Raw genomic sequence first — 7325 nt, forward strand, 5'->3', positions numbered from 1 at the left:
CTAGTGTCGCTGCTGCTACCGCCGCAGCGCCGGGACCGTTTGTCCCTTTGTTCTTTTTCCGTTTGTCCGTTTGTTCGTTCGCCCCGCGCAGCCCGGGGGCAGCACTGGCCGGTCCGCTACCGGGTCATGGGTCAAAGGGTGATGAGGCACTGACACAGGTTCCCCAGAGAAGCGGTGGAAGCTCCATCCCTGGAATGGTTCAAGGGCAGTTTGGATGTAGCTTTGAGCAGTCTGGTCTACTGGAAGGTGTCCCTGCCCATGGAAGGGGGATTGCAAGAAGGTAATCTTTAAGGTTCTTTCGAACCCAAACCATTCTGAGATTCGATGTTTTTTGCACATGGGCCTCTTTTGCTGGAAGGACAATCCATTTGCAAGGACACAGTAAATCCAAAGTCCATACAGTACTGTACCAAAGGATTAAAGTCTTCACTCTTCAATACCTTCTTACTCAACCTCGCTAATTTGGTTCTTCTGAATTTCAACCAGAAATCAACCAGAGATCATTCACATATTATTACAGGGCTGTTCCTCTTTGTTCCTCTATTTTGAGCAAATAATGACTCAGGTGTCTCTCACTGATATATTGCTGACTGAGGACTAGTCTTCTATACTGCTTATAGAAGAAATTTCCCTTAGATACCCAATTTAGCATGGAAAAAAAAAATCCATTTAAGGGCCTTCAGGAGGATCAAGACATAAAAGTAGATTCTATGATTCTACTTATCAAACCCACAGCAATGGTATTAAAATGTAGGTTTATGACCCCTTCCTCAGTATTTATTAATTAACACTCCAGACTAATTTTGACAGATAAATATGCAGCACCCAACAAGTATAGATCACATGGTAAGAGACACAAGCATCCATCCATACAATAGTCCAACAATTGTGTTTCATTTTATACAGATAACTGAGACCCGGACATTGCAACCAGCTTCTGATTTACGTTTCACCAGTCCCCTTTCACATTCTGAGCCAAGAGCAGTAGCGTCTTTAAGGCTTTTGTGAGTGTTCCTTAACCCATTCCACGGCAACCACCTCACTCCTATTCCCTTTGTTCTGCCACAGAAGATTCCTCTCTGATCTTTTTTTTTCCTGCAGCTCTTGAGGATCTGCAGGCACTGACCGGCACCACTCATTGTGGGTTTTCAAGACAGTGGTGTGTCTGTGCTGTGGTGGCCGCTGGGGATGGGCAGTAGACAGGGAAGGCCCTGAGATGGCAGGGGAGGGCTGTGAAGGGTGGGGGCTGTGGGGGCTGGCGGAGGATCGACATGGAAGGGGCTGCTCTGGTGGCGTTGGGTCTGCTGGGAGTATTCAGGGGGAGGCCTTGCTGTGATGGCACTTGGGGGGAACCAGTGAGGAAATTGGAAAGCTGAGAGATCTAGTGGAGTTGGTAAATTGTGAATCATTGTACTAAGTAAACTTATAAGCAGTTTACTTTCAATATAGTAAAAAAAAAAAAAAAAAGTTAAATATAGAGCTACAAAATTTGAATTCAGTTACTGTTTTTTTTTTTCTTTGTGTTTGAGCTGAAATTACAGGTGTAATGTTTTGTAGGGTTTCAAATATGGGGGATAAACACAAAACACTATGTACTATTATTCACTGACCTGGCACTTGGGCCAGGGATTTTTATTTGTTTTTACAGCATTCATGATTTCTGTGGTCAGTGCAAGGCATCCTTATCCCATTTCCACAGTAGCTGTGTATGCCCTGGAAATTCTTTCCACATGACCTAATTTCTGAGCTATAAATTAACATTCTTTTTTAATTTACAAGTGCTGTGAGACATTCTGAATGCTTGTGAGTCTTTTCTAATGTCCTTTACTATTTAGTGAGAAATTCTCTGTGCTCACTTCAGTGTCATGGCATTTCAAGGGGGGATCACTGCTATTGTTTACAGGAAGTGAATGTTTTTAAGGATTGCAGTTGTAGTCATTTTGGCTTCTTTTTCAGAGCTGTCAAACCTAGAATGCATGCCTGATGACACAGATTAAGGACATTCTAGAGAGAGATTCGTTCCAGTGCCTGTGATATGCCTGTTTAGAACATAAGTAATATATATAGACATTATAAAAGAAAGTTGACAACTAAGCCATGTGCTAGAGAGATGCTTTCAGGAAAGGAATCCCATCTTAACTTTGATCACATGGACAGAGAAGAACTGGCAGTAGATACACTAATCTCTGAAGTCAATTTTATCAAATTAGAAATAAAAAAGGTTAGCAATAGTCTTTATCCATGTGATTGCCGAACCAGTCTGGACTACATAAGTAACGTTAGTTCCGTTAGTGCCAAAAATTGCTGTAGTCTGTGTTCATTTGGTACAGCTTTGTCACCCTCTAGTGCTCATATCCAAAAAGCTCGTAAGCCTGCTGTTACTCTCTGTAAATTTTTAGCTGTATGGATTGGTTCAGGGTTTTTTAAGGAAGAATTTTTAGAAAAGAAGCTGATTGCTGGCCAGTCATTTTCCAGCAGTAACACAAGACATTTTTAACTGATGTGGGATCTAAACCAGGAACTCCTGATTCCTAGGCTACAGTTTTAATCTCTGAACCAGTCTTTCATCATTATTTAACTTCTTGAATTGAGTTTCTGAAACTTGATACGCTAAGTACTGAAGAAAAAAAGAGATTTGTTGTAGTACAACTTCTTTTTGTGAAACACCCAAGAAAGATGGGATTTATTCTTTCTTTAATTGTATGCTTTATAGTAGTTTTGATAAGTTTTCCTTTGTTTAATTTAAGATGTTCACTTAATTTATTAATTATGTCTTTATTAGGATATTAGTTGCAGTGTTCAGATTCTTCCCCAGCAAATAGAAAAATTGCAGTAATTTAGAGAATTAAGCATAAGAAGAAATAATCTGCCATATGCTGCCAGATGGTAAGTTACTAGTCTTCATTTCTTTGATGTAAGAGATGAGAAAAACTGTTTAAAAAGAACAGATTCTTTGTTGTTGCTGTTGCTTCCCATCCGTCAGGTCGTGGTTTCCCAGTTGGCTGAGTTGAGCACTGGAAAGCAGGTGCTGCAGTGGTTCTCCAAAGCAATTCTCAGAGAGGGGTCAGTACTGAGACATTTTTTCTGCAACCTGCTGGTGGTGACAAACCTTCAGTTTTACCAGCTTTTGCCCGCTTGTATCTTTGCTTCCAAAAGTAGCTGGGAGACATGGATGACTTGAACAGTGTATATATTGCTAGGAAAGTATTTGCAGGACAAGCCAGTTTTAATGGCAAGTAAGTAAATTAAAATCTGGACAGGTGATAAAAATAAACCTTGCAACTTATACAGAAACATGAGCAGGGCAAAGTAAAGTGACCCTGTACAGATTACTGTGCCAGCAGGAAACCCCAAATGAGCAAATTTCTTGAAAACATGCAAGGAAAGAGTTCTTCACATACACCAAATGAAATACTGGAAAAGGAATCATTGTTTCTGAGAGCTAATTCTTTAAGTATTAAAAATATTTCACACCAGATGGATGCTCATGGAGAAGGGAAACCACCAAGGATGAGAAGGCAATTGATAGAAAGGCACACTGCAAACACATTGTGCTCTTTCACAATCCAATCAAACCTGGAGACATCTCTCTCTCTGGGCAGGTGACAAGTGAGACCCAACCCAGGAGCCATTCTGTGGTTAATCCCCAGCCTGTGGCTAATCCCCAGCCCAGCCAGAGTAGCACATAAGTAAATGAGGTGATTTGGTAGGATGGTAGCACTACAAAACAAATTGCAAAACCCTGTGTTACCAAGTTCATTCCAGCAGGTTGTTTTGCCAACAAAGGCTTTCAGAGAAACTCGTTTTTCTGCTCAAATGAAATAACTTGTGTTTGTGCTGAAGTCTGCTCATTAAATATAAAATTGGAAAATCATGCAAGAAAGTCTTAGAAAAAACTGGGTCAGAAGGGGCCTCTGGAGGTCATTCTGTCCCTGCTCTATTCAGAGCAGAGAAAGATGTGATTGCAAGGGGCTTCCTTTTGAGCTCAGAGAACACACGGACCACAATGAGACAGGCACCAAGGCTGTGCCCAGCAACGGCAGCCTGCCTTTGTCACAGCTCCTGAGGTGCAGCACCTGCTCCTGCAGTCCCTCACTGGGACACACTCCCTCTGCATGTTCCTTGTCTGTAATTCTTGCTTTTACAAAAATAAATGATATTTCACCCTTCAAAAATTTTCCCCAAAGTGACAGAGGAAAACACCAATAAAAATGCAAAGGTCACATTTTCCTGTGCTTTCTAAAATAAAATGACAGCTGTAATATCTGAATTATTTACTATAAGCATGACGTTGTTTTCTTTCCAGGTGCTTTCCTAACCTACCCAGGGCTATTTTTCTCATGCAGAGGCTCATGGCTGTAGCCACTCCCAGATGGCACACACTAAGAGTGGAACCCCAGAAGCTGCACAGGGAATTGCTGAAAACCAAAAAAGCCCAGAGTTACCAAAGATTTTGCCTTCTCCTTGGGGCATGAGTGCTGGCAGCTCTGAATCTCCTGGGGCCTGGAGATGACTGTCACTGTCCCTCCTGCTGTCTGCTGCTGCTTTTGCACTGAGAGAGCAGTGAGATCTCAGGCCTTGCCACTGGTGCCACACTCCTGGGACACAAACAAGAGCACATGCAAATGACAGCACAGAACTGTCCTCTCTGCTGACTGCTGCATCCTGAAAAGCCAAATCATTTATTTTGTATTTCCTTTGGGTCTGTCCAGGTGGGGATTGCTGACCCTGCTGTGATTCCCTCTACTCTCCGACGTTTTCAGTGCCACTTGTGGTCACTTCAAAGGGGGCTCAACCCTGTGAAAAACGAGGTTCACTCTTTATAAAATTTTAAGAGAAGTTTAATAAAAGGGACAATTAGGAGGCAACAGCAAAAAGGATATTACGGCCGGGTGCTTTGACAGAGCCAAAGGCACAGTTCTACATCCAAAAGATCATCTTTAAAGTACATCGCTTACTGCATATTCATCACCATCATACATAATTCATAAATTCTTTAGAGTTTCTAAGTATCATCCCATAAGCCTTATCTTCCTCCTTGGCTCCATTCTATCTCTGCCCTCTCCATCAATTCTTCTCTCTGGTTTCGGGTCTTCTTCTTCTCTGATAAGATATTCCAGGAATGTGAAGAGTCTCTCTGCCCACCTTCTCCAAACCGACTACATAAACAATAGACGATCTATACCATGCATTACATCATAGAACCTAGGCAAAGTTTCTCCAACATTAAGTAACATGCAAAAAGCCAACATCACAATACATTCATAACAATTATATAACATGCGAAAAGCCAGTATCATAATACATTTATAACAACCCCATGCCATGTGCTCTGCATTCCCTATGTTCTCATTCCCAACTGTTTTGCTTTTGCAACTTCTGCAGTTCTGCAGCAGAATGGCAAGTGCCATTTGGGTTTGGGGTTTTTTTGTCTTTTCTCCTTCCATATTTTCTTGTTGGGAAACGGATCCCTCACTAAATCCATTAAAACCTGGTCTCTTCCATGGACTTGTGTATCTGCAGCAGGGATCTTTCCACCAAGCAATGTTGCTGCACTCTCAGCATTTGCTTTAGTTTACACAGCTGTTAGCAATAAGTGTGTGTGCCTTGATCCCCAGGCATGAAAGCATCAGATCCAGGAAGGAAAAAAAAAAGGTATTACAGTTTTGCTTGGGTTTCTTTTTGGTCATTGACTTTTTCTTTTGTGGACAGGTCCAAGCCCTAAAGCATGAAACACATTGCAGGACCCCTCAGCAGTGTCTGTCCTCCTGCAGTTACTTACACAAGGTGCCGCAGGCTCCAGCCCGTTTATTTCTGTGGGACAGCCACCATCACTTACTACCCACTTACTGAGATGTGCTCCCATGTTCAACCCCTTGGTTTACTAAGTGGAAGCTACTGTAGAATTATGCCTGCCAGCAACTGCTTCTTACTCTCTTAATGCCCAGCCACACTCAATGCCTGAGTCATGCCAGTCTTTATTTTCGGGAATAACCACACTCCATGCACATGCGTGCTTAGTTTAGGGCTCTCTTATTTATGCCTCCAGGACAAAGCCACTAGATGTGCCATCACATTCAATGCTTTGATGGGGTTTTTTAAAGCTTACTGAGCATACGTGACCTGCTAATTGAGTGGATTTTCATCGCTGCAGAGAATAACAACCACCTCTCACAAAGGCCCATCTACCTGCTGGATTTCCACTTTCTATACCAAGCCAATATTAGCAACACTTGGAACAAAGCCCTAAGTGTGGGATATGCGCGGCCCCTGCCCTGGAGAGAGGCCTGCTGATAATGAGGTTGCACAACCTCCTAGCAGAATCCCCTTGGAAAAAGCAGCACTCTCAGTTACGGCGAGAGAGGACACAGACCCATGATCCTCTGGGAGACCCTATGTAGGTTCTTTGTAACCCATTGGCTTTTACCCTCTCACACCCACCCCTGTACCCCTAGAATATATATATGTGCCCCTGTGAGACCAGAGAACTCGTCCCTAGCCTCCCTTTGCGAGGTGCGGGCTAATAAAGCTGCCTCATGCGGAACTGCTATACGAGCCTCCCGTCTCTCTTCTCCTGGTCTGGCCTGGAGATTGCCTCGCAGAGCAAGAGCTGAAATCACTAGCTGAAAATCACTAAAGAGCTGTTAGCTTCTCTGCAAAGGCACTCCACTCTGGTGGCTGAGGGAAAAGCTGCACGACCCCGGGAAGACAGTTCCTCGTGGGACCATCTCACTGGACCGGTTACGGTTTCCTGGGTCTGAGCTACAGACCCCACGCCAGCTACCACACCTAAGAATTACTTTAATGGTGAACACATACATCCCTTCCCATCTCTCGAGTCTCAAACATAACTCAAAAAGTGTAGGGGTTTTAGGAGTTCTCCTAGGTTTTTTTCCTGTTAAAGGAGTTTTCCCCATACGTGTTGCTAGGGGGACAAATGGCTGAGTACTTAAGAAAAACAAAGACCACTGGGGGTGGGGTGCATCTGGCTACTCTTTTGTTTCACCTGGGTGTGCGGTCAATCGGTCTCTGGCGTTTGGACAGAGAGGGAGGCTGCTTTCTTCGGCTGTTTTTTCCTTCTGCAGGAAAAGCCCCAGGATCCCAAAGCCCGCCTTCCCTGCCCCACTGGGAGCCAGACCGTGGCCGTCCTGCCCCACCGTTGCTTCGAGCCTTCGCTGCATTGTAGCCCTGCTCTCCCTGCCTGCCCAGGCCTCTGGGGGGTTCCCTATTTGGATACATCTCGTCTGCCACCCGGGATTTGTGCTCATCCCTGCCGTTCCAGCCTGCCGTTCCAGCCCGCCGTTCCCAAGGGGCTGGCCAGACCA

The 7325-nt window shown here is 44.0% G+C and overlaps 1 long non-coding RNA gene across 1 annotated transcript; it reads left to right on the forward strand.

Annotated features, from left to right (window-relative positions):
- The first annotated feature begins 6 nt into the window (after window positions 1–6).
- On the forward strand, window positions 7–6550 carry LOC108448922. Its single transcript, XR_001865004.1, has 2 exons — window positions 7–2886; window positions 4307–6550. It is a non-coding gene; the product is annotated as an uncharacterized LOC108448922 (long non-coding RNA).
- The last annotated feature ends 775 nt before the right edge of the window (window positions 6551–7325 follow it).

The sequence above is a fragment of the Corvus brachyrhynchos genome, unplaced genomic scaffold, assembly GCF_000691975.1.
Source record: "Corvus brachyrhynchos isolate BGI_N302 unplaced genomic scaffold, ASM69197v1 scaffold220, whole genome shotgun sequence".
Taxonomy (NCBI): domain Eukaryota; kingdom Metazoa; phylum Chordata; class Aves; order Passeriformes; family Corvidae; genus Corvus; species Corvus brachyrhynchos.